General features: G+C 41.5%; 1 long non-coding RNA gene across 2 annotated transcripts in view; it reads right to left on the bottom strand.

The window, feature by feature from the left end:
* Nucleotides 1-23,878, bottom strand: part of LOC127382999 (uncharacterized) — a 65,496-nt gene extending 41,618 nt beyond the window's left edge. For both annotated transcript variants that reach the window (XR_007889083.1, XR_007889084.1), the window contains exons 1-2: nucleotides 23,796-23,878; nucleotides 10,747-10,938 (exon numbers count right to left, since the gene is read on the bottom strand). This is a non-coding gene — a long non-coding RNA (uncharacterized LOC127382999). The remainder of the gene's footprint in view (nucleotides 1-10,746; nucleotides 10,939-23,795) is intronic.
* Between the last annotated feature and the right edge of the window lie 244 nt (nucleotides 23,879-24,122).

Here is a 24,122-nt window from a genome sequence, read left to right as displayed (position 1 = left end):
CCACATTTCCTCCCTCTAGGACCATGCCCCTGGTCGTGTCACCCTCCTCCCCCTGTAACTAGAGAGAGATATAAAGTTACAGGTGTCAGTAAAGCCACGACTGTTTATTTGATCTTTCCTAGTTTGTTGGGGTTTTTATATATATTTGCATTTATATATATATATATAATTTATTTTTATTGGAATGTTTCTTCCTAAGTGTTTTTCCTGTGTAAGTTTACTTTCAAATAGAGCAGCATTTGTTTTGTTTTCAGTAAGCCTGGAGCCCCAGTTCTGCTTGTGCACCAGTGAAAAGTGGAAGTGATTCGCCTGATCTCAGCAGATCATGCTGGGTTAAACCTCATCCACACAAAGAGTTCTGGTCTCTGTGTTGTCTTGTTCAGAAATGAGCTCCCTATTTGTGAATAACCTTCAATGTTTGCTTCAAATCCACCTCTTATTTGAGATAGCACTCAAATACCTGCCTGAATCAGGAATACAGAAAATGCTCGGTTTTTTTAACAGGGAAATTTAATGATAAAATAATTAGGTATATTAAAGTAAAAACAGATCTCAAGTTATTCTCTGTGAAAGTGAGATATCCTTTGTCAGGACTGGATTTCTTTCTAACTGATGTTCTGTAACTGAGACAAAAGAGAAAAATGTGGAGCACACATTACTGGGGAAGCCATTTCTTAGTGTTGTTTGAGGTCGGACATGGTCACTGATAGCTCGTTCTGCATCACTGAAATGCAAACATTTGGGCTCATCTCTCTGCCTGCTAGACCAGATATTCAGACATTTTAGTAGTAATAAATCCTAGAAGACACATTTTTAAAACTAATGCTATTAACCAAGGAAGGCATTTTGCACAGCTTGAGCTGCACATCTAACCTGCCCACTTTCCTTCAGGATTCTGATTCTTACTCCCTCCCGCTGGTTCCCCTGTCTGTGCACCAAGGTGCCACCGCCTGTGTGGAAGGGCAGGAGGCTGGCTGTGTTTCTAAAATAAATCACGACTTGTGAGGTTTTCAAAACCTCTGAAAACATTTCGGCATACACTCTTTTTTCTTCTTGGCAAGGCTTTCCCTTTCTTTCCTAGTTGAAGAATTTACCTCCGGGCAAAGCCCAGATCGCGTGTTTCGGGCTTTCTTTTGCAGCAGCTGGAGGTGCCTTTTACCCCCTTCCCTGCTGAAAATGCCCCCGAACAGTACTGCAGGACGGCACAAGCCCCCCGGGCTCTCTCAGCCGTCGTTTCCCTCCCCTTCCCATCCGCCAGCTTGTGTCCAGCTGACAGGGCGGAGGCGACCAGCAGCCAGGGACACCTGCTGGTGGCACCGGGGGGAAATGGCACCTGTTGGTGGCACCGCTGGGCAATGGAACCTACTGGTGGCACCAGGACACATCGTTCCAGCCCGTGCTCTGCCAGCCACGGGGGGGAGGCCCACACAATGCCTCCTGCCTCTTGCCTAAGCAGCTTCCTAAGGTATGGATACACATATCCCTGTATGTATGTGCATATATATACACATATATATATATGTGCACATATGTATATTTTAACCCTCTGTGAAATTAATTTCCATCTCCTTTCATCATGATGTGACAGAATTTAGAAAATTCCAAACTTGTTTGTTCAGCTGTATTTCCCCACACTTTTACACCCCTACATCAGGCAAGGCAGCTGGGCAACAGAAGCCAGAGATTCTTAGTAGCAAGTGTTTTCTCATCTCAGCCTATTGAACTGTTGTCTTTAACTTATTTCTTGTAATATATCTTTGGAAGTACATGTTTTAAAAATGTAAGGAGGATCTGTGAGCCTTCTGCTGTGTTTATTCAATCCTCAACCCTCCAAACACTTGAGATTTTGAATTATTCAGCTAGGCTTAATGAGGCTGATGCAGAATAAAGTTATGTGCATAAAAGTTAAGGATAGGAGGCCTTGATGTTACACATTTTTAGGTGGTTTTCAATATTAATGTTTATTACTGAATGGTTTAAAGGAGAACTTGGGCTATACTTTTTCAGCAATGCTTGCTCGTCCTTATCTTTGCTGCAAAGGAGCTCTTTTTGGGGGTCTCGGATGTGGAAGTCAGTTTTGTGGAAGCACTGTGATCTGTCAGTGCGAATCCGAGGGCTGTGTCCGTCACTCCAACCCTGCTAACAGCTACAGCTCCTGTGTAGGTTCATGCTGCTCGCCACTAACGTCAGTCACTTGCCCTTTGCCTCCATTTTCCAGTCAATAGAATTGGGAAAACCATTTTGGATGTCTAAAATGACTAGCATGAAGCATCACCATGAGCTGTACTGTGGTCTCTTAACACAAACGTAAAAAAATGGGTAAGAAAATTCGATTAGACTAAGAGCCTACCCATTTCCAATTAATCTCACAAGTTTCTCTGGGGCTTTATCCTTTCCATTCACACATACAGTAAGAAAGGTTCCTGTTGTGTCGCCCTTAGGAAATGTTCAGCAGAAAACTCTTTTTTTAAATTTTCTTCCTGGATGTGCTTTTTTGCAGTCCTAAAGCGGCTGCTGGAGAAAGGCAGGTGCCCTTGTAGCCGTGCTGTGTGGAGGATTTTGCTGACACAGGTGGAGAGTGAGAGTCTCTTCAGGTTTGCCACAGCTGTACAAGGGTGCAACCAACTTAATTTCATTTACACGGCATGAGAAAGGCCTTTAGCATCTCCACTATGAGAGCAGAGGAACAGGTACCTTTTATTTTTCTAGTGATTTTTATTCTGATTTTGTTCAGGCCTTCAGATGCATTTTTGCCTGTCTGTCTTTATACCTTTGAGCTGGTAAAAGGCTTTGGTCTGGAAATGCTGACTGCAGGAAATGGAAAATTTTTGCAAAAAAATCTCATTTTAATGAAGAACATATTATGTTATACTCCGATCACTGCCATGAAATTGAGTATTTGTCCTCCACAGCGTGGTTTTGGGTTTTACACTGCGTTGCAATATTCATATTCTAATTATAAAAAATGAATAAATATAGAATTGCTTTTGGAATTATTATTTTTTTTCACAGAGATTATTAAGTTATGAAATTATTAACTTTTTATCTCCATTCTAGTTGAAGGAAAACAGAAGAATCTGAGAATTTCTCAAAAAATAGAAATTACAAATTTTAATTGGCTTCAATGAAATTATCATCTTCCCCACCTTACAGTGTAGGATTTTAAAAAGGAAGTCCCACCTGTTTCTTAACCGCATATTGGAGAAGAATGGGAAGTAGGACAGGAGAGGGAAGTGTGTCTGCTGATGATCTGAAACATAAGCAGGGCCCTCCATTCCAGTTTTTTCTATAAAACTGTTTCTGGTGTGAGATGGCTGCTGCCTATGAGGCCTTCTACGTATCTCTTGAAATCCTAAGGATCCTTCTTTTTTTTTTTAAACCTGTACTGTATCCCCATTGCCCTTGAGATTCTATATTACAGCTGCTGTCCTCAGAAGGATTTGATAAGGATATCTCTTTTGGACTATGTCAGTGCTAAAGAACTGCTGTCAAGCATCAAGAGATGCTCTTTCTCTTCCCTGGGGCTTTAAAGATGCTATTCTAAAATTAAAGTGTTTGGTATAGATAAGATGCTTAGGGTTATAATGAGGTTAAGAGTTGCTGGCAGTTTCCAACTTAGATATTTTTTATAAGTTGATCAAATCTCTTGCTGTGTTATTTTCCTTTTTAGACAGATAAATATAGACAGGCCAGGTAGACAAACAGTCAGGAACAGGCAGCTTTTGAAAAATATTTGGAAATTATTCTGATTGCATTGTCTAAGTTGCCCCATTTGATTATGCTGGCATCCTCTGCAATGCAATGTGACATGGAATATGTGATGTAACTAGATATGCCTGCCAAAACACAATGTGCTTTGTTTTAGTCAGAAAGTATTAATCCACTTACTGAATAATTGACCCAAAGAGATTCTGTCAAACAGCATTAAATTATTCACTGGATTTCCATACCAGCAGACAGTGTCCTTTAAATATTTAAGAATAATGTCAAATAATTTTCCACACCAAAAATATTCTTTTTTTGGGGGTGTTTTTTGAGATTCTTTGGCTCTTCCCTGCTGTTTACAGAAGCAGGAGAATTAAACAAAAGCCAGTATGCCCTTCAGAGATGCCATGTGAGTGGGAGGGCAGAGGCTCTTCCACCTGCCAACACCCCAAGAAGGATAATCAAATGATCACCCAGTTCGCTCGTCAGACCTGGCCAGATGCTGTACCACTAGCACATTTTCACTGCCTTGCCCGTGCGTTTTAAAGCAAAACCCAAACTGTCCACAAACAAATGCATATATTTTACCATGTAGTGTGTGCCTCAGCAGTGAGTCCCCCCGGAGAGGATGCAGCACTGTAGGCAGCACAGCCGCGGCTGTGAGGTGCCCTGCTATTCTCTACCCTTGGGCCTCACAGTACCTCTCTAGGTGTGCATTATGAGATAACAACCTTGCAGGATCGATTTTGGTGTGGAAAATAGGTTTCCTTTAAAAAGGGACACCAGTATAGCAGCATTCAAGTTCTACCAATTACAGTGTCTGACACTTTTCCCCTTGAAGGTTGCATGCTGAACAAGTACAGGGTATATTTCTGGCTCGTTTAAAAAGGATGAGGACAGGCATCTGATAGTGTACCCTAATTATTCCATTTCCTCCTCCCTATATACATTTCCAAAATCTAATTATAGAGCTTGTGGCCCCTGCTATCAGCCAGTACCCAGAGATTAATATAAAGCAATGGAAAGGACAACAACCTCTCTTCACGCTTTCCACAACCCTGCAAATATATTCCAGTAGTCTTTTGATACTAATATTTTGATACATTCATCATTGTGTTAGCATCGGCAGTGAGCAATATTTACAGTTTATAAGCTCTTCCAGGACCAACTGTTCATATTACTCCTATTAAGTCCATTCAATTTTCCACCTGAAATACCACATTTGTCTAGTCGGAGTTTGACATCTATTTTAAGGGGGGATTTGCTTTTAGTAGCGACTTTTATTTAATTGTATGTTCTGCTTCTCCCAAAGAGTACACTAGGCAATCTGTTATGTATTGTCAATCAACTAAGATGCACTTGGCTGCATTCTCACATTTATTATCTCGGTCCTGATAAGGGGACATTTTTGTGTGTATGCATCTGTGTGTGTTGAGGTGCAATAGCTTATCTATTCTTCTGTGGCTTTATTTAGACTGGAATTTGCCACAGCATTCTCTTGAGTGCAGGAATGCTGTCCAGGGGTGTGCTCTGTGTGCAGTTGGTGGGCAGTGGGCAACCCTCCTTGATATGTTTGCTATTCCAAGCCACATGTATTGTCACACTCTATACTATTTTGTAGACAACCAGACTCCAAAGCTATTAAATATTCTTTGTTTGTGGAAGTAAATTTATATAGTAATGGTTCTCTTGCATCTGCCTTCCCTTAAAGGCATTTAGATCTAGTTTTAGGAAACAGCAAACCCTGTGACTCTGCTCAGCCACAGTTTAAAAAGAGGTAGCAAAGCCCAAACAGAACAAAAACGTATTGTAAATTCTTCTTATTCTTCTTCTCCTTAGTATTATTGTTGTTAATAATAATGGAGGAGGGCAAATTATACCAGCATTGAAAATAAAATTTGCAACTCCTGCAAGGACTAAAACTCAAGACTTAGGTAGATACCTAACACTTAATACTAGAATTGTCACAGACATGATACAATGAAATGTTTTGACAGTTTGGAAGAGCAAAAGCACACCTAGACTTGGCCTAAGAATGCACTGGTTTGCCTGCAATTGCCATCCTGTGGTCTCCCCTGCCAGAGTCCCTACACCCTACACAGGGACATTGACTCCCTGTGTGGAGAGAAGGTATGGATTACGCCTGGTTGCAGTGTGCAAAGAGTAGGTCTAAGACCCTTGTTAACAGTCACTGCATGCAGCAGACAAAGCTGATTGGGAAATAAGTTGTTTTGTGAGAAACTCTAGAGTTGAAGAGGATTTTTCTGAATCCTCAGAAAGCAGGAATGAACAAACAAACAAACAAACAAGCTGCAGTAATTTCCAGGGGGGAAAAAAAAAACACAAAACCCCCCAAACAAAGAAACCCCCCCCACAACAACAATAAAACCAAACAAAAAAAACAACAAGGAAAGGAAATCCGGTTCATATCAAAGGCTTCTGCTTAACATAATACGAATCTAATTTCAGCCTTTAAAAATTATGTATAATGAACGTTGTCTATAAAGGAACGAAAAGACACAATATTGAAAGAGAAAATCTAAAACTTCTCTTTCAGAAATGATATGCTAGAGCACTCAGATCTTCCTTGGATGGTTAATTTTTCTGTGCTTAAGGTTTTACTTCTTGCAGTTTTTTTTCCTTGCTGCTCTACTGACATCCCAGGTGGTTCAAGACAGGGTTCTCCCTCAGCATGCTCTTCATTCTGTACATGTTGGATTAGGAGGCACAAAGGTATGCCAATGACTCTGCTCCTTCGGAGGGACTCCTTGAGCAACCTCCACCACTGTGAAAGATCAAGCAGATAGTAGAGGAAGGGACAGCAGTGTCCCAGGGACCTGCCCTCAAGGGTACACCTTCCTGTGTGAGCATGCTGGTGTGGGTGGAGGCTCTCCTCCAGCCCCAACATAAAGCAGAAAAGGAAGTGCAGGACCGGTGGAGGTCAGAATATGGATCTGCTTACTGTTCCCTTGAGCGGAGGATCACAGGGGCCGTGCAGGCCCTCTGCTCTTCCAATGGATCAGAAGGAGAATTTCTCCCCTTCAGCACTAGGGGAAAGCCCTGGTCTGATGACATCTCCCACAACCCTGCCGTGACTGGGTTGTTCGAAGTGTGATCCTCCGTGTCTGAATACAAAGTGGTGTGAAATTATTTTCCTCAATTTCTGAGTCACACAGCTAGTGGCCATTAGGGTCGGGGCAAAAGCCTTGTCCTTCAATTTCCAGTCCGAAGCAGCAAAACTTATGCTCTTCCTAGGACAGGCCTTGAGGCAGTGTCTGTGATGTGGTATATGGTGTTCCACAGGTGTAAGTGCTCGTTGCCCTTACAGACACATCCTGTATACCCTGCATAAAACCAATGAAATGAGTTTACAGGCCTCACCTTGCCTTGTCTGCCATGCTAGCAGGATAAGGAAATGTCTCTGGCTGAGGGGTAGTCCTGCAAACCAGGCTGTTCAGGATAAAGGCTGCTGAGGCTTTACAGAAAAGCCCCTGCCACCTCAGGAGCGGCAGCACTGGTGCGCAGGGCGGAGAGACGCTGGGGTGCACACGGTGTGTGCTTGCGCCTGTGGGCTGGCACCAGGGTGAAGCAAATGTCTTGTCAATGACTAGGTGCCAGAGGGGACATGCACAGCATCCCGAGGCAGCCTCAGCGAGACATCTGACTGATTAGATATTGAGGTCAGGCGCTGAGATACCAAGGTCATACCACGTCCTACTTTCCTCATCCAGCTGGGTCCTGATAAAATAGCAGCTGGTAAGACCACCAATCAGATAAGGTGGCAATTTTCGACAGTCTCAAATTATTGTTGCAGCAAGGGAGGTCCAGATAAGATCAACCAGACACAGGGAAGATTTAGCCATTCCTGTTTTGTTTTGTTTTCCTTTTTTTATCCTGTCTTGTTTCTGAAGACAAAGCCTGTCTTGTGAATGCAAACACAGGGAGCACTTGCAGAGTCCCACACGGTCCTCAGAACAAAACACAAGGGTTGATTTATGGGCTGGATTACTGGAAAACGGTAATTCTTTGCTCTTTATGATGTTTTGTTGGAAGGTGCAGTACCCTCCAGTCAGAGCAGCAGGATTGCAATGAGGTTCTAGCAAACAGGGGGAGGGAAGAGGGGTGGTGGTGAATACAGCAGCTCTTCTAACACAGCAGTTAATAAGATACCAGCACATTAATCATGTGATGGGTATTGAGTCTAACAGGGCAAGGCAATAGTTTTTAAAAACAGCCAGTTAAGTTACTACCTGGTAGAAAAAGGCTGAATGCCACAGGTTTTCTGCCACTATTTGCAATTAAAGTTATTTTTTATCTCTTTTTATTTTCTTCTTTTTTTCTTTTTTCTTTTTCCTGTTTGAAAGTTTTTAAATTCCTTTTTGGACATGTAAGAAAATGAGAAAAAAACACACAGGACTGTAAGAGAGGGCTGCACAGTCTTGTCTTTTGGCGCACCATACTCTGAGCTGTACCTTAGGCATTTGCACAGGATCTCACTATGGTCCCTCTCCTGCACTGTGACCCTGATGCCAGGCACAGCTGAAGGATTCCTGAGGAGCACAGCACAGAAGAGAGACTCCAATGCTCTGATACAGCCAGGATATATTCCTGATCAAAGGAGACCTTATTCTCAGCTGCAGCCTAGATTTGTGACTCCCCTCTTTCATGTGACTCTCCAGGCAGCTTTATCATATCAGGCCGTATACACCTCAGCCTCTTTCATCACCACCTGACCAATTAGAAGTGGTGAAGTCAAACAGGAGGAAGAATTGGGGTAATCCTGATGCCCAGCTGCAGGTGAAACCTTACCTCCTTGGTGTCCTTTATTTAAAGGCTCTCCAGTCAGTTTAACTCTGTGGTTTCTGATGTTGTAGTGCAACTTACTTTTCATTGCTAAAACCTGTTATTTATCAGAAAGACTATAAAACAAAGGAAGACAATATTACTAACTGAACCATTCCCGTTATTTTGTAGGTTTTCTGCACATGCACATGCCCTTTACCTGAGCTGCTTGCCATGACAAGTTTCGAGCATTGGGCAAGGCCAAAGCAGGCAGAGTAGTCACATATGACTAGGTAAAGTTTTGTCTTGCTTCCCATATTTCCAGGACCATGTCTCCTTTTGGTCACTACTGTATGATGAAACAGGCTCTTGAAGTAGGATGCAAACAGTTGCCACCACTGAAAATGAGTCATAAGAATTGCCTTCATGGAGGACATCAAAAGTCCATCTTGCTCATTGATCAGTACTTGACAGTGATCAAAGCCTGATGTTTCAAGGGAAACTAAAAAAGTAATCGTAATCAACAGAGACAAAATTGTACCTTGCTCTGATCTAGTGCTATAGGGAAAAGAATTGTCTTGACTCTGGTCTAATCAACAGCAAATAACAAATGTCTGTGCAGTAGATTATATAGATAAGACACCTGACTTGCCTGACAATCACCAGTTTCAGGAGGGCTCGTGGTCTGATCTTAGGAGCTTTCTGTATTCCAGTGAATATGACTGGTACAACTCAATACAGTTTTTTCTGAGCTAAAGTATGTGAGCATTGCTTCACTGGAGGCAAGAAAACCATAGTGATTCTCAGCAGCTGAAGACCTGAACCACAGCTTTCAGATGTTTTTTAGTTTTGTTTTGCCTTTTGAAGGTTGCAGATTGTATCTGGAGATCTCTGTGTTTGGTTTTATGGACTCAGGAAGATATTTGACAGTAGCAATGCTACTATGGCTGCATGGATTTCCTTGTATTAATCAGATTGATAGATTGATTGATTGATTTTTATTTATTTATTTTCTTTAACCTATGTTTTGTGCTGAAGAGTTGAGCTGAGGCTAGGAAAGATGTGCTTAGGAAATAATTTCTCTAGCAAGTTCTGATATATTTTTCTGAAAAATAGTTTTGAATTTATTTTATGTTCTCCCAGCTGTTTCCTCTCTGCAATTTCTCTTCAAATCGTAGCATCAGAATATACTGCAGGTTTCAAGGTAACTGAAGGAGATGCCAGCACTAGTTTTAACCGAGTGCTAGTTTGAAACAACACTGCTGCAGATATATTTCTTCTGGTATCTAGGACGGTTTAAAGCAGTTGGCTATCTCTGCTTCATACTGCTGTCTGGGATGTAGATATACATTTCCAACCTTTAGTCCATTAATAGAGAATACTGACAAACACTCTCACACTTTAATATTTGTTTCTCAGTGAAAAATCCTTCTCTACCTACATTTTGGTGTAATTTCACTTCTAGATGAGTAAATACAAATATAACTCATGCAGTCATCTTTGCCACCCACCTCTGTCTCTGCAGACCTCTGTGGGCAAACCCAGGGACATTCCAGTTTATAAAAACAGCATGGTCGGCTGAAGCTGCTGCTGCTGGCCTGGTCACCTGCTCCTAGCCAAAGGAAAATCTTGGCCCCATTGAACTCACAAAACTCCTGTTGATTATTTATGGGACCAAAATATGTGTTGAAGCAAGCACTCAGAATACACAAGGAATGAGACTGCCTATGTTCTCTCCCAGAAGCAACTGGACTTGGCAGCCAGAGCTGCCATTGAGCATTGGTGCTAAACAAATCATCACTCTTTCCCTCATATCTCTTTTTTCACTGTGTTTTTCTGAGCATATTGATACAATTATCAATATTAAGAAAGGTTTTGTTTCTTTTTTCTACATTTGGCATTCAGATTATATTTGCTTTGGGGTGTTTTTTTTCCAACACAAGATAGAAACACAGGGAAGCATGATAATTTGCAGAGCACAGATAACTTGTAAAGAGTCTAGGTCCACCTAACTCCAGCCCAGACTGGCTCCCCCTCACCTCAAAGCTCTGTCTGCAGTCTAGCCCACTGACTGCCCAGGAGACTTTCCCTGCAGATAATTGCAGGTGTTACATAATTTCTTAATTAGCATGAGTGTACTCTGAGGCCTCCATTTTAGTTGCTTATCCATGCTTGGAAGCAGCTGCTCTGGAGCAACAGGCACTTTTCTCCAAACCAGAGCTGTGGTGCAGTGGAAGCAGAGACAGCCAGACAGCTTACCTCCACCTCCTTCCCAGCAGTATCTGCAAAGTTTCCTGAGGGACTGTGCTGAGGCACCGTGCAGGAAGGCAGAGCACCACAGCTTCAGGGCTGAACCCAAGGGCAGAAGGCATACAACAGCTCCTCCTCCTTCAGTCTGTTGTCTGTGGCAGAGCAGTATTTGTGCCATAAACCTCAGGAATACCTGCAGCCCTGTATGGTCAATGGAGACAGAAGGCATGATTAGTTTATATGGATATATGGTTATGTGTGGACCTGCAAACATACCTACACATTTGCATTTGCTACTAAAGGTAGGAATTGTCCAGCATCAGAAATATAAAATTTTCTTAGGCAACACCTAAATAGGACACTCAAAGTAGATAGTCTGTGTTTTACTCTTGGTTAGTTGGCTAGCAAATGGCCTATAAAGAAACAAAAAAGTTGAAAAAAAAGGTAAAAAAAAAAAAAGGAGAAAATGAAATCTTTCAGCAACAAAAGCCACTTACTCTTTTGGCATTCTCAGCTCTTTGAAAATGCCTCAAACTTTCATTTGGTAATTGCTATGCAAACGTTTTTGATGTCTGTGCAAAAAACATCTGGAAGCTTACAGTAGCATCTGGACATAAATATTAAAAGATCAACAAAAACCTGATGTGAATTAGCCATGTGGATAGCCATAAAACCACAACCACAAGGGCCTGCTCCAAGTCTTTGGCTGCAAAAGTGGTTGCCTCCTCACTTATTTTTTAATGTGTTTATGAACTGACATTCAAAAAATGAGCAGTCATGACTAAGGGTTGGGTTTTTCATTTTGACCACTCTTAATCAGACTAGAAATTCCTTGACCTGATTGAAGGGGTAGGAAATGTTCCTCACTCCCTCTCTAAGCACTCTGCCACATTTTTGGCATTCTATGTGAAAGCTTTTATTCTGGCTGTGGAATTTATGCTTGCAAGGCTCCTTCTCCTGCTGGACACAAGCTGGACTCCCACTGAATTCATACTGTGGGAATGCAGTGCCATGGGCAGAGCTGCCTGACAGTAATTGCCATGGACACTCACTGACCTGTGTCATAAGAATGGTTGTTTTGGTGTGCTCAGGTCTCATTCTATCATTCCCACTGCAGAGATATGCTGTGAGGAGAGAAATGTGACTCTAAGGTCCATTTCATATAGGGCAACTGAAGGAAAACAACAATCCCTCCACCTCCCCCAGCTCTCACAATGTCAAAAAGCAAGCTAAAATGGTAATCCCATTAATATTTTTCAGTTTATGGTGTCTAGTCTCATGGCTTCTGAACCCTCAGGTTGGCAGCATTGAGTCACTTTTTCAAAAGTGGCAAGGACAGGAAGGCACCTGAATCTCTTTGCTTTTTAATGAGTCTGGGGTGCAGATAATCAAAGGTTTTAGAAGCTGAGAGGAGTCAAGCATGTAAATGGGTTTGATAACCTAGGTCTTATTACCTTAATTTTCTCTTGATAAAACCAGAAATAATAGCTTTTCCCCTCCAGAAGTGAATACATTAAGGACTGAACAGTGGTAGTGTAATAGAGATCCTTTACATTTTCCAAAGAGAACAGAAAATGCACAGTTCAGTGGATCTGAATTAACTAAGCAATGCTGGATCTTCTAGGCGCCATCACTTGTTCTCACCTCCTCTTTTTCTCAATCTTACTGTTTTCTTCCTGGACTTCTCATTTTATTTGCTCTTTCTCTGCAGGCATCTATGATACCTTGTTTTCAGGAGTGGTCAACAGCAAGTCAGAGATGTCCCACCGTAAGCTGGACTGCTTATGGAGTGGACTTGTTTTTATAAAGGTATTTCTGTTTCTTTATTTTCTGAGGATATACATAGTGTATCTTCTGTTTCCGTTTCACTGGCTATTGCCCTCTGCAGTTGCCAACCCACTGGGATATTCTGGATAGGACCAACTGCAAGGTGAACAAATTGCTCTAAAAGTCTGTCAAGAATGGAAACACACAGATGTTTGTATTTGATTTCTGCCCTAATATTTGGATTGGACTATAATTTAAATAAAAGGGCTAATTTTCCCCCAATTTAATGCATTTTTAACAGTGTGGGTGTTATAAACATTATAATAATTTTACTAGTTTCATATTTAAAAATATGGCCTCTAAGCATTTACATTCAAGATTTGTTTTTCTTCAGATGTGTAAATAACGCATAGTAATTTGCATCTCATGCATAAATCTTTCTCTTGTTGAATGCAAATGAAAAAAAAAAAAAAATCCAGCCCCCAACCACTTTCATTTACCTTTTTTTCCCCACCTCCTCATATTTATGGCAAGTTAGTCAGCTAATTCTTCCAGGGAAAATTTTGGGGATTTATGTGTGTTTAAAAAATTATCTGACTGAAGTTTCTTCCACTGAGTACTAAGAAGCCTAGAGCTGATTAACAGTGTTTGCTTTTCCAGTTCTAATGAATGTTTTTCAGGTTTTATGCATCCCAGATGAACCAATTTTAAATTGTGTGTGTGTATGTGTGCATGAGTGTAGCTCTTCTTGGGATTCATCCAAAGTGAATTTAGTTTTTCAGTACCTTGTAGGACAATATCGATGCTGGCTTAATCAATTTCATTTTGCTGTTAAAAGAGAAACGAACCGTTTATCAGGATGAGCCAGGAAGGGCTGAATGGACTTTTCATGTTGCTGAGGGCTCTGTGAAATTTGCTCCAGGGTGTTCCTGGAGCTCTGAATTTACAAGCCCTTCTCTGACTTTTACACTCAACACCTTGTCTGGTTACACCTTCAGGGTGGTTTTACTTTACAGGTTTCCTGCAGTGGCAGTCTCTGTACCGACACATCAGTATCGTGGGGCTCTGCGCACTAAAAAGACCTTCTCTGGAGAGTCTTGCTGCCTTCGTAAAGAGGCGACCAAAATATCTCGTTGACTCATCTTCCTCAGCTCAGGTCGGCTCTGCTATTCGTGTCTGTAGAGCCGCTTCTGCCTCGCCGGCTGCTTGTCTCGGAGAGCCGGAGCCAGCCCAGGCAGCCGGGCGGCCGCGCCAGCAGCGGCGGGGGATGCGAATCTCCTGCCAGCCCGGCCCGCTGCGAGCCCCGGCCTGGGGTCTGGGCAAACTCCCCAGCTCCTGGAGGCGGGTGGTGTGTCAGTGATTTGCTCTCAATACCATGGCAAGTGGTGGGTGAGTATTTCCTCTCCTGCCGCCTGATCACAGCGATGCTAATTTTAAAGTGGTGAGAAAGAGCAGGGAGGTGACGGCAGGATGGTCCCAGCTGTTCAGCCCAGGGAGGCAAGCGGCACTTCCATTCAGAGAGGGGAGGCAGGAACTCTCATTTCATTGCATAGGCTGGGGGAGTGGGGTGAGGATTCCTGCTTCGTTTCAGAAAAGTGTTTTCAAAGACTCATCTTCTCTTGCCCTCCTGCAGGTTGTATTTAGTTTTAAGCTCTCTTGTCTGCTGCACTGATAGCTCCTTAGCATTCCCACTGTAATTAATCAGAGCTGGGTTGATTATGCCTTTGTCTCTGGTTGTGTAAATCAGGATCCTTCTGTTTAAAAAGAGGAGACCTTTCCTGCCTGGGAATCTTGCTGCCTGGTCCCGTAACTGACAACACGATCCCATCCCTGCAGCCTGGCCAGGCAAACAGGCAATGGCCACATTCACGTGGGTGCTGGTCTGTCCTTTGCTGAAATTATGCCAGGAAGGGCTGAGGCAAAAGACATGGCAAACATTGTGGCTTCAGTGTTGAGGAGCTGTGAGACGGGTGAAGCCAGCATTTTAGGGAGTCTGTTACCTGCTGTGCTGCAGTATGAGGGGTTGATGTGAGTGCCTGGAGGGCTCTGCCCTGCCTGCTCCGCAGCAGGGCCAGTCTCATTATGTCCAGCATGCTTCTTCAAAAGCTACTTGAATACGGTATAGCGTTGCACTCCTGCAATATGAACTGAGAAGAATGACTAGTTTTAGATAGAAAAAAATATTCACAGTAAAGAAGTGAAAGTCCTAAGGAGCTCCAGGTCCCAGCAGTCACTTCAAACAGCCCACTGACTGCTTTTGTCCCCATTCCACAAAGAATGGCAATCGTGGGAGCTTGTGGAGGAGTCGTAAGGGCTCTGGCCTTTGCTGTGGGCCTGTCTGGGTCACTCTGAGGCAGCCAGACTCTCACTGAGATCAGTGATCATTTTGGGAGAGCATGAGCACAGGAACAGCTGTGAGGATGCATGACACCTTCTGTGTATCTGGAGAGGCTAATTGAAAGAATAAACTGTAATTGCAGGAGTCCCCACCATGGCCAGGTTATAGATATTAGCTTTGCTGGCTTTTCAGCATTTTCTCTTTTCCTTGATACTTCACAGCCTGTGAATCTGGCTAGACAGTATCTGCCATTTTAGAGTAAGGTGTGCCTGTGAATCTCAAAGCTCTTTAAAAATACGTATTTAAACTCAGCAGTCATGTGGGAGTCACTCCTTCACTGATTTGTAGTCTGAAGTGTAGAGGGGTTAAAGTTATTTGCCCAAAGACTTAAGATGCAGAGATGAGCAGGCAGCAGGGCTGGGGAGTTGCAGTTCTTAAAATGCCACTCCAAGCACTTGTCATAATCCCTCCTTTAAAGTTAGTAGCAAATGATAACTTATAACATTGCCTCTTGGAAAAACAAGTGCAGTATTGCTCTCCAAAGTGACCCACATCAGAAATCTTCTAGTTAAAGAAGCTAAAAATGGAGAAAATATTTCTGAAGAACAGACACACGATGCATCTTTTTCTTCCACCTGCCTAACCCCTGGGCTGTGCAATACTGTTCTGGTTTTAGACAGTACCGATGAGTTGCAACTCCAGTTCAGCTTGCAGGGTGTAAAATTTGATTTTGCTGTATCTTTGGTTGGCAGATCACATCCTTAATACACCCTTAGTTGTCAAGCAGCAGCTCTGCAGGCAGAGATGAAAGTAGCCAGAGAGAACACATTTCCTCTACTCGTATAGAAGTTGACAGGTAACATGATCTTGACCTCTCAAAGTCAGGGACAGCTCTGGGGGTGGGTGACTTGATCCAGGACTTCTCCTGATCATATAACAACAACACATGCTGGTGCCATAACATAGACATGGATTAACTCTTTGGAGGGAGACATGTTTTCCCAGTTGGCCCTAAATTGCAAGGTGTCCTAATCCTTGTCCAACTAGAATTAACTGAAAAAGGGTATCCCATATTTTTTGTAATTTTAACAATATTTTTTAAAGTAGAAAACGAAGCAGTAACTCTTAGTAGGTTGTGTTGTGTTGCTAAATTTTTGGATGGATAAAAGGCAGTTCCTTCAGTGAATTACAACTTTAGGTGATGTCACAAGGATCATTATTTCAGGGGATTTTTGCTCCCTAAATGATGTACTGTCTGCCCTTTCCCAGGAATCTAGTTTTATACTATCAACAAACAGCAGGGGAGTAAAAAATATTATCTCCAGAACATGGTAAACTCACACAAGTATATGTGGCCATAAAGTAAAAGTCAGCTAGTACATTTGCAGATGCTCTTTCTAATCCAGATGCAGATACTGTACCTTACAGGTGTTACACCTTGCACCTTACTGTACCTTACAGGTCACAGCTCAGAGGCTGTTTTGCCATGTTGCATGGAGAATAAATGAAGTCACATGATGCTGTTTCTTCCATCTTTTTTTCCTCAGCTGCTAAATTACATTATCACGCAATAAATAGACACTCAATATTTTCCTTATATAAATGTGTCATGTAGCAATTACTGCAGTTAAATTCAGTGTGGGTATGTGATTGTAAATGGGAGGTGGCAATCAGTGTAATTAGAAAAGGAAAAGATGTGTCTGCAAAACAACCTCTGCATTACAATATTGCCCACACTATAAACACCCTACCACGTGGTGTGTCTCTTCTCAGTTACAAAGTGTAAGTCCTGTGTAGATTCAGGCTTGAATTACACAGTAAATCTTGTTTGTGAATTTATAGACTGTCCATTTGAAGGCAGAATTATGCCAGCCTATTTATTTAGAGTCCTTTTTTTCACTGTAGCAGAATGCTTCTGAAATGTAATAGCTTATGCTCAAAATCCCTGAGTGGCAGCAGCTCTGCAAGCTCATGATACTTACAATACATTACATCTTATCAATAAAATGTTGCAAGACATGTCATAGATCTTATTAGCATAACCTTAAATTATGGTTACAAGTGTGACCTGTCTGTTGATGGATTAAAAACAAAGCTTGGGTTGTTAAACAGAAGTAAAAGGCTCAGGGCATCATTAAACAAATTATTTCAAGTAAAATGTCTGTTTTTCACCATAAAAAGTCAAAGCATACCCAGAAAGTTAGCTGTCCCCGAGGCAACTTACAAAGTTTAAAGAAAACCAGAAATAGCTTTCAGGTTTTGTTTTTTTTTTTAATTATACTTGCCATTGCCTTGACATTAATATCCAAATTGCTCGCAGACACCTTGACTGCCCCAAAACAGTTTGCTGTGTGGCTCCCTCCCCATCCGCAGAAGCAAATCCAGGAAAATGATCACTGAATTGCCAGGAGATCTAGAGAGCAACCAAACCTTTTGCACTGGGGATGCATAGATGCCCTGCCTGTTGTATCCCATTGTTGAAATTCATTATGTTAAGACTAGAGAGTGCAGTGACAAGGAGGGTCCAAAGAGAGATTTAGAAGTGACTCCTCAGACATGCCACAGCTGCAGAATTTGGACATTAGGTCACAAACAATCTTTTATGGATTTTCTGATAAATTTCAAGGATGTTTGTGCATGCTTGATTAATTTTAATTATGGAGTAGGTTTTGCCTTTTAAATTGTGTATCCTTTGCCACATGTATTTGTTGTTCTTAGTTTGGCAACAGGGAAAAAACTAAGGCAAGTGATGTGCCTGAAATTGTGTAGAAGTGGAAGAATAAGGATAGGCCCAAGAGGAACTCCCAGATGTCCTGTTTTCTAGCTCTCCACTTTATCCTAGAAATACTCCTTTTCTTCCAAGTGTAATTAGGAGTGGTCTTTGATGGGAAGATAAATAAGGCTGTTTACCCACATGCTTTAACTGTTTAAAACATTGAATGTTGTTTTTAGAACATGAACTTCTGGTCTGGAGTGGTGGTGGAGTTTCCTTAGTCTAGTGAAGATGGGAGCTGGAAGCCATGAAGCCCAAAAATTACTGCCTTTTTTCATTATTTCTATAACATAATTTCTGGATCAAGTACACAGCTATGACTGAGATAGATCTCTTCTTTGGAAGGGAAACAAGAGAGACTTTTAAAAGAAATGTGTCCAACTGGTGAATAAGCTGGCATGCACCACTGAGTTGTTAGTAATGTTTATTCTATTAGAGTGGACAGTCTTTAGCTTTTGATGAAAAAGCTAACTCAGTCCATTACACATTAAATTAAGGGAACACACACATGCACTGTAATCACAACTCTCTCTCTCCCTGAGCACTGATCAGTAATAATTACCTTTTGGGTAGGGGGTGGAAGGAGGTAACCTAAATATTTTTAGGTTAATTATTACTCTTCTGGTTCAGAAGAATCCTAGCATTTTAACAATAGCAACCTTTCTGTGCCTGAGGTCCTTTAAGACCTGAATTTGGCAACAACAGGACATATATCTATGGACAACAGCACTATAGATCATTCTGCTGCTTTGTGGTGGGTTTTTGTTGTTGTTGTTTTTGTGGGGTTTTTTGTGGTTGTGTTTTGTTGTTGTTTGGTTTTGTGATTTTTTTTTTATTTTTTTTAAATCTCTCCCAAAGTTTAACGATGTTAGTTTTCACTCCTATAGGCTCATATAAATAAAGGTACAAATAAGAGCAGCTTGAGCCCTGCACTGGACTTCCCAGTCTCTTTAAAGTTCACTGTGCTGAAAACTAATAGTGTCTAGTTGTCAAGAAGCCAGAATAATGACATTTTGTGCCATTATTCTAACGTGTTTTGCACTGTGCATTTTCTTTAATTATTTGCATGAGTAATATCATTATGCATTCATGCCAATACATTTCTGATAATTAATTTATGTGATGGCAATTTCTTAATGATTTTGATGTCAAAGTTAATAGCAACATCTGATTGTTGATCTGTTGGTGCTGACATAAATTTAACTTTTAATGTAGTAATGCCAAAACCAGGATCAAATTACATTGGAGAAAAATAAACATCCACTGGGTAAAAACGTCAGTAGAAATGTCTTGATCCTTACCCAAGGTTTAGAGTTTAAAAATAAAACCGAGGCCCACAGACATGATACATGTCAGATTTTTACTTTCATTTGCTTTATTAATGTATTTATTTTTATTGGTAATATTATTGATGTCTGATATTTAAGAGATAAAATTATTTTGTATTGTATGAAAGATTATGTTCCCTTCCTTCCAAATTGGTGAATATATTCCATATTTTAAAATTTAAAAATGTGTTAATTAAGCTTTTATCTTTCTGGTTCTTTAAGCATGAATTCTAAAATGCTCTGCAGTGGGGCAACTTAGGACTGATGTCTGAACCCAAATTTGTATCTTGGTCTGTGATTTCAGTTTTCACTATGAGGTAATAATATCAACAAAATGGACTTCATTTGGGAGCAAATATTGTTAATATCAATAAAACAAGAATCAGAGCAGTGTGTAATAAGGCTTGAGATCAGTATTTCTAGTACATTTTTACTATATGGAAGTGATGCTTAGATAAAGACATAATTGCATGCATGACTGTATATAGGTACATGTAATCTGTAAGACATATAATATTACAAGTCAATTAACAAAGAATAAACACATTCTTCAGCCTTTGTCCAGCTGCTGTGAAGTTCTCTTTAGAATAGTATAGGCATTTTTTTTTACCTGTTAAATATTTTAGTACAACTTAGTATTGAAAAAATGTAAATGAAATGAATTATAATAACCATAAAATGGTGATGGTTGTTTTCCCTTTATTTTTTACTCAAAAGCAAAGTGTCATTCCATGACACAGTTGCTAACATTATATTTGTTTCCTTATGCTTCAGCCAGTTAAGTGTATAGATGAAATGTTAAAAACCATTACAAATAAAATTGATCCTGCCATGTATTTCATCCTTTTCTCCAATTGGTTTTTCATCATTGATATCCACGAGGGAATGCACATTTCATTTTAAAGGATGAGGAGATACAGCCTCAATTAGACCTTACACTGCTGGACTATAAAGAGTTGCTAGTGCAAACACAGATAATCTTCTTCTAAATTCTTCTTCAGTGTCCACAAGCAGGTTGTCTGTCCCTATCTGCTGAGCAAGAAGCCTGTATTTCTGACTGCTTTTAGCCTGTCTTATCCTCACTCTCAAAGACATCAGGACACATACACGCTTGAAGCCAGCCCCAAAACTTGGAGCCATTAGTGGGGACCTGTTGCCATGCCCATCCTGTGGAGATGAACATTGCTCCATCCAGAGACAGCTTTTGTTGAACAATTTTAGGAGTCCCACTGGTGACGGTGAAGGTGCAAATAGATGGCAAAATGAGGCCAAGGTAGGTGGATTGCTTTTTAAACAGCTGCCTGAAAGAGTTTTCCATGCAAGGCTAACTTTGACCGTAGTGCACATCTGCCCTGAGGCATGCAAAGCTGCAGGGAAAACTTTGACAGGAGCATGGGTCATCTTTGTGAGCTAGTGGCAGCACAGCTGCTGCTCCCTCCTTCCTGCACCCCTTGCTGCCTGCCACTGCCCAGCCAGCATCTGAAAGGCAATGGCTGGCTCTTGGCACAGAGAAGGACATGATGGCAGGGGATTAGGTCCTGAGGTGGTGGAAAGGGGAAGGGATAGGAGAGGCAGGAAGCAGGAGTAGGTGTGGGAGCAGGAAGTGCCTTTGTTGGGAAGAAATTGTCCTAAGAGGCCTTCCAGTAATGAAAGCAGATGGTCCGTTGGGAGAGTGACATGAGCAAATCCAAGGGGCTATGGGTGGTGCTTGCGTATTTGCAAGTGTACAGGAGATCTCTGCTCATGCACGTGCCATTTGTGGATGCACCCATGGGCCCTGTGCTGAGTCCTCCCTTCCTCCTCCTCTGCTCTTCACTTTTGGAGAGTGTGCTGGGAGGTAATGGTCTGGTGCTTAACTCCTTACATGTATTTCTAGGAATTGGTACTTCGTAAGAAGCTTTCAGGATGAGAGAAACATTACTGAGAGTTTTAAGCTGTCCTATGCAACGTACCATTGATGTAGGTGTGCAGCAACACAGCTGCAAACTCCTGTCAATGCCGTGTTCTGGTGGAGTACAGAAGACACCTCTGGACAAGAGGAGATACCCAAGAACCCTTGGACTACAGTCACCCTTTGCCAGGACACACACATCAAGCACAGGCAGATGTTCAGATATAAGCTGGGTCTACATTAACTTTTTGTTCTTAAAACAGCATTGAGCTGAAGCAGGTACTAACATAAAAGTAAGAATAGTGAAAGTTGGAAGAGTCTGACATATAGAATGGAGATTTTTTTTGTTATGCAGATTTCATAAAAGGCGTTTCCTGCTGACACATCTGTGTGCAGTGAAGATGTGGATAAGCTTTCCATTACCAGAACAATTAAATTTCAGTCCCTTTTGTTTGGGGAGGAGAAAAGAAAAGGGAGCTTTCTTTCTGTGTAAAATTACCCTGTATTATTAAAGAATATTTTAATATATTTTTTTAAATAATAGAGTTTCACATTATGAGACTTCAAGAAACTGGTGGAATACTAATTGACTGGCCTTTTTCTTTGGTCTGTAGAAGGCAAGGTTTTTAGCTGCTCGAGTTTCCTTTAGAAAGAGTTTAGTCAGGAACACATCTTGGTTTTAAGAATAGCTGTTCAACAAGGAACAGCAGTGTAAATGTTATCTGTATTGCAGGTGAGTAGAAAATCTCATAAAAATGTTTTTCTGAGGAGTGCTAACTTTGTGGGTTGATTGTTGGAAGGTGAAATTGTGGTTTGCACACTGATTGGCTCTCCCCCACAACCCAAATCACTTTCTTGCATGTGACATTTCAGAAAACCCTTTTTTTTTTCCCTCTGAGCATGTGGAATGCCTGTGCAGAAAATATTTTTTTGGTGCAGGGCTTGTCATGAATTGGACACAACATGTCTGAAATGTAGTGTAGGAGTTTGAAAGGGAGATTTTAAAAATTCAGAGCTGTCTGATCACTGGCAACATTACTAATGAAAATATGTTTGAGTTGAATATTGAAACTAAACATCCCATAGAAGAGAATTACATTAATTTCTTCCCTCCCCAAAACTCATACTGAAGTTTCTGTAGCCTTAAATCTGGCTCAGATAACTTAGCCTCTGAGTCAAAAACTTCTCCCTATGCCTCACATAAACACCCACACCCAGACATCTCATATTATCTTCCATTTCTTCAGTCTGCCAATTATTTGCTACACCCAGTCATTGTGAGCTATCTTAAATTAGTTCCCCAGTGACTCAAACATTAACTGCTTAGGTGCCAGGAATTTGGCATGTGCATGAAGTTCTGGGTCCTGGGATGTTGCAATGGAAGTTGTTTAGGACATTGGTGGTGGTCGTTCTACACCTTTCAGTGTGGCAGGCAGCAGAGGAACCACCTGGGGAGAGGGGTATGGCTGGAACATCCCTGCCACCCCAAGGTCTCTGGCTGCTTGGACTGTGGGGCTGTTAACAGCTGCACTAATGGAGGCCTGACACCCATGTGATTTGAGGAGAATGAGTACCACTGAAGGCAGCAGATCCCTTGGCCATCTCATCTTGGTCATGCCGGACAGCGGTGCCTCCCTGTCCTGATTTGGGTCAGGATGAAGCAAATTTTCCTTTTACTGATTTTTTTTTTTAAATTCAGTAAGCTCTCTTTTAACTAGCAGCAAGTAGTGTTGTCACTGTTTGACTCAGGACTGGCAATTAAACCAGAGACACTCCCAGAGAAGGAAGGTCCTCCACCTGTTCCCTCCACCACCGAGACGTGGAGTGCTCCACAGGAGGTGGGATGTATTTTGTTAGCAGTGTCCCTTTGAGTCATGAAGACTGGGGGAGGTGGCAGCAACAGTCCAATACTCACTTTCTTTAACCAGTTGCGAGCTCAGAGGTGTGACTGTGGATATGATCTAGCTGTTTCAGTCTTTAGTGCAGAAGCTGATTTCTGCAAAGGCAGTAATTAGTCAACAGGCAGCCTAGCTACTAAGTACAATGCTCATTGTTTCTCTCCTTGACAGCTATCTCAGGCTGGTTATTAACATAGAAAAAAGCTTTCACTTTGAAAGTATTTTTGTTCCTTCCATCCTCCACTACTAGATTTCCCTTGGAGAAACTGTGCTAATCCTCTTAACTCTGCAACTTGGGTTGTGGAGCCTTTTTAAGATGCCATTTGATGGACTGGCCCAGAACACTCAGACTGGACCAGAAGCACAAGAAGCAATGGGTGTGTTTTGGTGGAGGCGGCCTCTCAGTTCCCATTGCATGCACAACTGTACATTGAGCTGGGAAAAAGTTTTGCAGGGGAAGCTCCACATCATGTCATGTGGCAGCTTTCTAACAACAACAAAATATTTCCTCTGCTACTTGTTGTTGAACTGGGATTGATAACGCTGACTCAGTCTTGTAGCCATTTGGATGTCTTAAGTCTGCAGATGCCACTATAACTGGACAGTCACTAATGTCCATTTGTTCCACTGTCTTTGTCACCCAAAGCTTTCAGTCATACAGTTTACTGACTGTACTAAGCAATGTGTTTGTAACACAATGTGTATTTACAGTTTGTAATATTGAGATACAAAAAGCCTTAAAAATATGCTATGGTTGAGTCCTAAATCATATGATTTTACAAGGGGTTGTGTATATTTTTGCATCCACTTTACACTTACATGCAGTATTTCCAATTGTTTACATATGTTAGAATCTCTTGCATTTAAATAGCTCATTATGCAAATATTCATGAAATACATGGATATTTATTTTTACTGTACCCTCTATTCAATCACTGAGCTGAGATTTAATGTCTAAACATTGTCTGCAGAGTCTCAAGTGCAGTAATGAATTATGAATAATTATGTACTATATACAATTATACAACAAAAATTACAGATACAAAAAAAAAAAAATACTAACCTTACAAAGCCAAGCACTTAGATTTATGGAGCATCAGAGGTAAGGTGCAATCCTAATTCAATCCTCAATTACGCATGTGTGCCTTATACTATGGTCATTATTAGCAAAACTTGGGTTGTCTCCCCACAGCCTTCAGCTGTGATGGGTGCGTGACCATGTTGCGGGCCAAGGCTCCAGACTCCAGCCAAGCCTTGGGATCAGACCAAGGTCAAATTTGCAATGTTTCCCAGACAAGAACTTTTCCCTGGATTTGATCACCTAAGCAACTGACCTGGCTCAGTGAACATGTTTCTGATTTTCCCACCCCAACAGCAAGAGCTAGCAGCA

Source organism: Apus apus, chromosome 3, assembly GCF_020740795.1.
Source record: "Apus apus isolate bApuApu2 chromosome 3, bApuApu2.pri.cur, whole genome shotgun sequence".
NCBI classification, from domain to species: Eukaryota; Metazoa; Chordata; class Aves; order Apodiformes; family Apodidae; genus Apus; species Apus apus.
The sequence above is the reverse complement of the archived record's forward strand: the minus strand, read 5'-3'. Positions and strand labels throughout refer to the sequence as shown.